General features: G+C 45.2%; 1 protein-coding gene across 1 annotated transcript in view; it reads right to left on the bottom strand.

Annotated features, from left to right (window-relative positions):
• SLC5A11 (solute carrier family 5 member 11) overlaps positions 1–294 on the bottom strand; it is a 63,053-nt gene extending 62,759 nt beyond the window's left edge. Inside the window, exon 1 of the mRNA XM_037127429.2 lies at positions 108–294. The gene's annotated coding sequence lies outside the window, so the exon portion shown is untranslated. The remainder of the gene's footprint in view (positions 1–107) is intronic.
• Between the last annotated feature and the right edge of the window lie 8,162 nt (positions 295–8,456).

Raw genomic sequence — 8,456 nt, 5'->3', positions numbered from 1 at the left:
ACCCTGCACCCTGCGGCTCTCAGCTGCAGGTTTTCCTGCAGGCTCTGTGCCTGATCCCAGCCCAGCTCGTCCAGTTTGCAAAATGGGCATTGGAGGGGGTGTCTTACCTTTCTGTGGATGCAGGGCCCACCTACTCTGGTGCCTGTTGGTAGCTTCTGCAGCGGAATGAGGCAGAGAGGCAGTGACAAAGGGGACACCTGGGATCCTCTCCCTTGCAGCCAGAGCTGAGGAGGACAGTGGCGGCCCTTCCTCCTGCACTGCCTACTGCTTGTCCAGAGAATCTTCTTGCAGGTCAAACTCCAAATTCCAGGCTGAGATTAGAAAAAGTGAGAATGATCTTTCCAGGGACAGAGGAGACGATGGGTCCAGCTCAAACCCTTGAACTGGAACTCAAACCTGCCCCTGTGGGAAGGTGGCAAGCCCTGGCTCTACCCGTAGCCTCCCTGGAGCCTTTACCTGATGAGGGGCCAGGGCCGGAGAGGTGAAGGGCACTACTCAGCTTCATCATCCACTTTTCTACTGGTCCGCCTCCATTCTGGGATAGGCAGGCTTGGGACAGCTGGAGGAAGGGGGAGGACAGATGCTGAGGGGGGCAGGCAGGCAGGGGACAGAGGAAAGTCCTAGGAGAGCTCTTCAGTGCAGCCCAACTGCCTCCACGGCAGTCACAGTGACCTCTCTTTGTTCAGCCCTTTTCCGTGTGCTGGCCACAACAAGCCTGAGGAAAGACAGGCGTCTGGAGTCCTGAGCAGCTGTCAGGAGTGACCAAGCCAGAGCCAGGGGCCCAGGTGTGGCCCCGACACTGGAACAGGCTGGGACAGAGGAAGGCTTTTATGGGACATTCAGAGTACTCAAGACTTTTTTTTTTAAATGGCATTTGCAGAACAAGAGACTTTAAACAAGACTCTGGATTTCCCAGTTGGATGCAATAGTCTAAGATGTGTCCATACAGGGCCCACACAGCCACAGGATGGCTCTCGGCTGAAGCAGAGACGTGGCCACAGATCTGACCGGCTGCACACCGCTGCTCCACGGGGCCTGCCTGAGCCTGGGGCTGCAGCCCCTGGGACGGAGAAATTCAGGAACAGTGACTGAATATACACCCTTTCTGTTCTAATGTTTCCTGTGTCTCTGTTCACTTGGTCTTTCCAATCACTCTCTAAGACAAGCCCTATTATTATCTCCCTTTTACTGATGAGAAAACTTGCCCAAGATCACCAAGCCAGTAAGTGACAGATCCAGAATTTGAACTCAGAGTTCTACAGGAGCAGTGGAGAGTGGGGAAAGGGTGGCTTAGAAGTATGTCCACTAGCGGAGGGTAGCCTGCCAGGACTCCAGCACGAATGGGGGCCTGCCTGGTCATGGAGGGGAATGGGACCTGAAGATGGACAGAAGGGGGACAGGCGGCCAGGAAACAGCTGGCCTGATGCTGTGATCTGCCTCCAGAGGAATGCCGCAAGATGTGCATGGTTTCACCAGCCTGGGGTCTAGCCCTACGCCCTTGAGGTGTATCTAAGGGACAGCAGTCAAGTTTTAGGACCACAGTGCCCACACAGGAGGCATGTAGATGAATGAGGCAGGCCAGACAGGGCTGCAGTCGACTGGAGAGCAGAACGTCCAGCTGAAGGGGACAGCGATTACACGGTTCCAATCAGGGGGGAAGTCCAGAATTTTGTATAATGTCTCTTGATTACTAATCTGTAAGGACCAGATATGGCCCACTGACACTGACTTGTTACCTCTAATGGCTTCTTTACTTGTCCAGCTCTTGACCCCTCATTGATGCTGTAAAAATTAGGAGAAAATGATGTGCAACCTTTTGGGGGAAGCTTTTGGATGTTTCTCATAAAGTTAACATATACCTATCCAATGGCCCTGCAATTCCACTCTTGGGTGTTCATCAGGAGAAATGAAAACATATGTTCCTACAAAGAGTGGAGTACAAATGCTCATCACAGCCTTGCTCACAGGAGTCCTGTCAGTACATGCAGACCCAAGGGAAACCTGCCTCCATAGCAGAGGGCAGGCAAAGACCCAAGAATGAAACTGCCACTCTAGTCTGGCAATCAAAAAGGGTTTATTAAGTGAAGCTTACAAGCACATGTTGGGTGCTGCAAAGTGAAGTGGCTATCCTCCACACCACTTCATAGGTGTCAAATAATTACACAGAACAGGGCAGGGTGGACAGGGTACTGGTGCATGACTAGTCCCAGGTACAGGAAGATGCCCAACAGTCTCAACCAGGTCAGGACAATGGCCTGTTCCAGGAACCAGCACACGTGGAACACAGGAGAGGTACTGCTTTATGTAAGAGGAGAAGTGATCAAGGTGTCTTTTGTTTTGTTATAAAGTGTTGCTTGGACTTCACCTAAGGATGGGGGCTTGTTGCCAGGAGAGCCAACCAGGTGATTCCAGGGGTAGGGGTCGCAGTCCCACCCCCAACCTAGAGGATGGGAAGAGGCGCCAGAGACACAATCAATCACCACTGGCCAATTATTTAATCTATAACAACTAATGAAACCTCTGCAAACACCCCCGAAACACAGGGCTCTGAGAGCTTCTGGTTGGTGAACACCCAGGGTTTTGGGGAGAATGAGACTCCAGGAAGAACATGGAAACTCCAAGTTCTTTTCCCATACCTTGCCCAACATCTCTCCCATCTGGCCATTCCTGAGTTACATCCTTTCAGAGTAAACCAGAGATCTAGTGAGTGAAATGTTTCTCTGAGTTCTGTGAGCCACTCTAGCAAGTTAATGGAGGACTGAGCTCTACAGGAATTTGTGATTCCTACTGAATTTTCTATAGTCATTTAAAAACACACCTTCACTCATCCACAACATAAAAATGCTGGCATTTATTTGTAACAACTAAAAAGAGCAAACCCCAAACCACGAAGCAGCCAAGCTTCCCAACAGGGAAGTGTAGGATTGAACCCAGTTTGAGTAAAACAAGACACATTTTTTGACTTAGTAACCTTGAGACCTGGAGCAAATTGGCAGCCTCTCTGAGCGTTCAGTGTCCTCTACACAAACGTTGCAGGGAATTGAATGAGGATTCAGAGAGAGGGGCAGGAAAGCACCTGGCCCATGGAAAGTGCTCCCGTCAGCGTTGACACCTTCCTCCTTCCAGAAATGAATCCCTGCATTAACCAGGACTGCCTGCTTTGCATTTGGTTGCCACTGAGAATCTCAAATTTTATTCTTTCTCTTTATGATAGCTTCAATAAGAAAAAAACCCTACATTTTTTCTCCTTTTCTTTTTCTGTTTTTGGTTCATTCCCTGCTCCCAAAGTCATGGTTTTCCTAGACCGGGGGGGGGGGGGGGGCTTTGTCTCTGCAGCAGGCACAGAACAGAGCCACAGTGAAGAGCCCCAAGGCAGACCCTGGCCTGAGTCAGCTTCCTGCTCCGAGCTGTATGACGTTAGTGCTCTGAGTCCAGACCTTCTCATCTAAAAAGGGTTGTCCTAAAAGAGCGCCAAGCTCTTTTGTCAGGGAAGATTCAAAGTGATCATACATATAATGCTCTTCATAATTCCAGGATGTTGTTTCTCTTTTTTTCTCTCTTTATTTCATGAACGTCCAGTACCGTGTCCAGGAGACTATGTGACACAAAGTTTCACCACACAGCAAAGGCAGAAGCGGAGGTGAGAGCCCAGCTCACTGAACAGGACATTCGAGGCATTCATAAACATGTAAGATAGGCACTCTTCTCACTACATCTTTTGGAAAAATAAAGTTGGTTTTCATAAACATGTTATTTATCTAAAATGCAATGGGTTATTCTTTTTAAACGAATTAATACATAGTATTAACTGTTTGTTCATTTAAATGCTTAATTTGGTAAATACCTAGTAGCTTTCCTTGCAAAGGGTTCCTGAGACCAAGTGCTTTGAGAACAGCCGCCCTGTGCGAAACTTGATACACACCAGTACCTCTGGGAAACTCTTGCAAATGTTCCATCTAAACTTATAGCCATTCATTCAATGTGTTAAAAGGTGTGTTCTGGTGAAAACAGACCCTCTGTGGAAAACCCATTGAATGAATAGCTATAAGTTTGTGGCAGTAGGGCCTGTGAAGGAAAGTTATCTGTAACTCAGCAGACCCTGCTGGTCAGTGTGTAGTGAATTGTTAATGAGGCAACAATAACTCCACTTCAATTAATTCCTAAACACTTTAACAGCAGGTCACCCATGACAGAGAAGTTGAAGTTTGGTGTGTGACTTCCACACACTTGAAGATTATTAGAGTGGAACAGAATGCCAGGAAGCCAGCTTGACCGAAACGCCTGGGTCACAAGAGGAGGTTTCACCGACGGCCTGTTGTCATCACCATTACGTATGTTCCAACGCGTGGCCAGCTGCATGGTGCCTGGGCTCTGCCTTCATCATCTGGTTAAATCCTGGCTGGACTGACCTTGTGGCTTTTGGCAAAATACTTCATCTCTCTGCCTCAGTCTCAGCATCTGTCAAACAGTTAGGACCGTTGCAAAGATCAAATGAAAGGATGACCTGAAGTGGGGCTGGCCAGCAAAACCTGCCTTTGTTTCTTCTGAGATGACACCGGCCAGCCCCATGTGTGGCCAGTGCCTTTGTTTCTTCAAAGAAACATGTGTGAACCAAGAGGGCATGTGACCTAAGCAACTTCTTCCTCACTTGCATAAGAGGGAGCGCTGGGCCCTGAGTACCCAACTCTTTTCCACCTTCCCGCCAATCAAGATGGCCTCAGCAGCCACATGTGGGAGACAGAACTACTGCTCCTGGGTCCCCGATGGACCAGAGAAGCCACTGATGTGGAGCCCCCAGGGACTGAGATGGGAGACAGAAAGGACCTCCTTTTACCTGGTTTGTGGAAAGCTGTGCGAAGCATTCGGAAGAGCATCTGCCCATGATAAGCACTGGGTGAACTTCAGCGTTGTGTCCCTACTATCTTGCTCTGGAAGGACACACCTAGTCTTGTCTCTACATGTCACACATTCTTTATCTTTAGCAGATAGCAAAGGCTCTTGATTTTGCGTTTGGGCTCCATGAAGTGTGTGGCCCTATACAAGTTGTGCCACGTCTCTGAAAGTGCTTTCTCATCTGTTAAAGGAGGGGCATGGCAATGGTCAGGCATCAGTGCGGTCCTCCATGCAGACCACTGAGTTTAATATTGTAAATGCCAAATAAATACGTGGCCTTATTCTAGTGATGGTTTTCAATATTTCTAGTAGAGACTGTCTCATAAATGCTCACCTGTTGTTTTGAATCTTGATTCTATAGTGTCATCTAGCAGATCTTTTGTCCAACTGGTGATCATCCTAAAATTAGAAACATCTGGTTTCCCATCCCAGGCTCCTCCTTGCCCCACTTACGCACAGTCCATAGGGAGCTAGAATAAAATAGAGAACACAGACGAGATCCCCTAGCCATGGTCCAACATTAGAAACCTTTTTGACTGGCTGCCTTCTTTACTTGGCACGTGAATTATTTTGAGCTGAAGAAAATTGAGACCCTGCAAGATTACAAGAAACTTGTACCTCTGTCTTAAAGATTAAATTAGTGGCCTTGCCCATAGTCAGAGTAATTATCAGAAATAATCTTTTTATAACCATCTATCTATAGGGCAGCACAAACTGCCAACCACCGAACAGCTGCTCTTATTATTGTCTTATAATTACCTCCCCTCTCTCTGGAGCCCAGGCATCTCACCTCATCTTGAGTTCAGAATGTCACTTATACCTCATCCTCCCTCTCTGTCTCTGAACCTAGCCATGGGTTAGGAAATGTCACTGCACTCATGGTACCTATTAACATCATGACCATAGTCTATACCTTAATCCAAGCCTGACCCAGAGAAGCCGGCTGTCCCAAATGTTTCATAGATCACATATTATATCATTGTGTTGGGGAGGAAAAACTTCCCTCTATTTCTCATGGTATAGTAATGAGATCTACATGAGTCAGATTAACAATAGAAAATAACCAAATTTTCTATTGTACACATATGCATGGGAACCCACATACATGAGAGGTTCAGAGACAGAGAGGGAGGATGAGGTATAAGTGACATTCTGAACTCATGATGAGGTGAGGTGGGCTCCAGAGAGAGGGGAGGTGATTATAAGACAATAAATAATAAGAGCAGCTGTTCGGTGGTTGGCAGTTTGTGCTGCCCTATAGATAGATGGTTATAAAAAGATTATTTCTGATAATTACTCTGACTATGGGCAAGGCCACTAATTTAATCTTTAAGACAGAGGTACAAGTTTCTTGTAATCTTGCAGGGTCTCAATTTTCTTCAGCTCAAAATAATTCACGTGCCAAGTAAAGAAGGCAGCCAGTCAAAAAGGTTTCTAATGTTGGACTCCAGGCATCTTCAGGTAGAGTGAAAGCAGCCCCGACAGCCTGTTAAACGTTCCTGGTTTTCAGTGTGAATGTCTCTGGGGATCTCTCTGCAACAGACACAGGGCTTCTCAAATATGAGCTGTTGTGATTTGTTTGAAGTCATCCTGTTTTAGTTTGTACATCTTGGGAGAAGGGCAGTTTTAGTTCTCAATGATTCTAGTCAAAGTAGTGGGAGAAAAATGGGCAAAGGTAGTTTGCAGAGTCATAGCCACATATTGGAGGAAACTAGAAGAGTTCAAAATCCAGTCCAGTTTTCAGATAAAAACAAAACCTCAAAAGACAATAAACAGCACTGGAATCTGATTTCCACAGAGGTGTATTACCGAAACATGACTTTTCTCTCTAAAATCACCCTCATTTTTACCTAAGATAGCCAAATTAAGACTAATTTATTTGCTAAATAAATTTAGTTTCAATGAATTTGGCCTGACCCTCTGTATAAGACCATCAAGATTAATAATTAAACTTGTAAACTCTTTTAAATCTTCTTTGCTGGAATTTTGCATAAGGAATCTTTAGATTGAATTTAAAAAGCCCTCTCAAGGTGAGAAAAGCCAAGGCAAGGACTTGCCATCAGGCTTTGCCTGCAATATTTTATACATTTGGGAGAGTTCATCTCCTCTTGAGGACCCCCAGGTATCCTGAGATTCCTGCACTCTTTATTTGCCAGGGAACCCTGTGAGGAAGGTGCCAGGCCTGTTTTTTTCTCCAGGGGCCTTCATTGGCTTCCATAAGTCAACCTTATTTTCTTAAAGTTGTGGGGTCATAGCTGTGTTTGGCATGTCTCTCTGAAAAGTGACATTCCAGTCAGAGCCTTGGTAATGTAACCAGTTCCCAACTGTGTTCTCTTATAAGGAGAATAGAGTCTTACTAACTTACACAGATTATAATATTGCCATGAAAATAAGACTACTTACTCACTAAGAGCTCCCAGATTCAGGAGGAATTCAGTAGGGAGAAAAATATAAATGTTTCAAGCATTCTTACAAGGGTATAATATGCCACACACTCTAAATAACAGCTGGCTTCAGAGAGGCACATTTTTCCTTATGACTTAAAAACAAAAAAAATCAGAGAGCCAGCAATGTTTCAAACAAAAGTCAAAAATTGTAAATAATCTCCATCAGCTCTTTCAGCCCCATGTAATTAAGATATTTTTTTTCTGCTTGATTCCAGTTTATCTGTTAGTTATCTTGATCTTACCCGATCATTGAGAGTAATACAGTCAGTGAGAATTCCAAGAAGTCTGCAAGGCTCATGCGATTTGCTCAGTAAACTGGGTGCTCTATCTATAGAGACTGTGGAAGGTATATCCCATGTGGTAAACACATTTCTGACACTTTCTTTGACACTGTAATAGCATCAGCCTTATGGCAGGGGAAGGCTTCAACTTATCTGGAAAACACACACACAACAAGAACATACTGATAACAATACTAAGTGGCAGATGACTAAAGTTCAACTTAAGTGTAATGGTGGACAAAGGAATGCAAAACCTCAAAAATAATCATCTAAAGATTTCCACCCTGCTGGGGCAAGTCCTGTAATTTTCCTTTTATTTTCTTTTATCAATATTTTAAAAATAGGTTTTTCATTCTGTTTATTTTATCTAGAAGCCGTTGCCTTATAACTGTACTTTCTTTTTTTCTTTTATTGATTCTAGAGAGACTGGAAGGGAGGGAGAAAGAGACGGAGAGAAACATCGATGTGAGAGAAAAACATCAATCGGTTGCCTCCTGCACGCTGCATGTGCCCCAACCGGGGACGGAATCCACAACCCAGGCATGTTCCCTGACTGAGAATTGAACCAGTGACCTTTTGCTTTGTGGGATGACACCCAGCCAACAGAGCCACACCATCCAGGGCCTAACTACACTTTTAAGTGATCTAATCTAATTGGTACATTCTTCATAACTGCCATCAAGAATTTTAGAACTGTCATTTTCCTTGAGGGCTAGCAGCTGTCTGGTTGAACCCTAGCTGAAAATGGAGTTTAGCCCACCTTCCTGTCTATTTATCTTTGAGAACTTATCATCTGACGGTTACCAAGTTCAGTTGGTAGGATATAAAATGTTTA

This window comes from Artibeus jamaicensis, unplaced genomic scaffold, assembly GCF_021234435.1.
Source record: "Artibeus jamaicensis isolate MK-2021 breed Jamaican fruit bat unplaced genomic scaffold, CSHL_Jam_final contig_700, whole genome shotgun sequence".
Lineage (NCBI taxonomy): Eukaryota > Metazoa > Chordata > Mammalia > Chiroptera > Phyllostomidae > Artibeus > Artibeus jamaicensis.
Note: the sequence above shows the minus strand (reverse complement) of the source record. Positions and strands in the feature narration are given on the sequence as shown.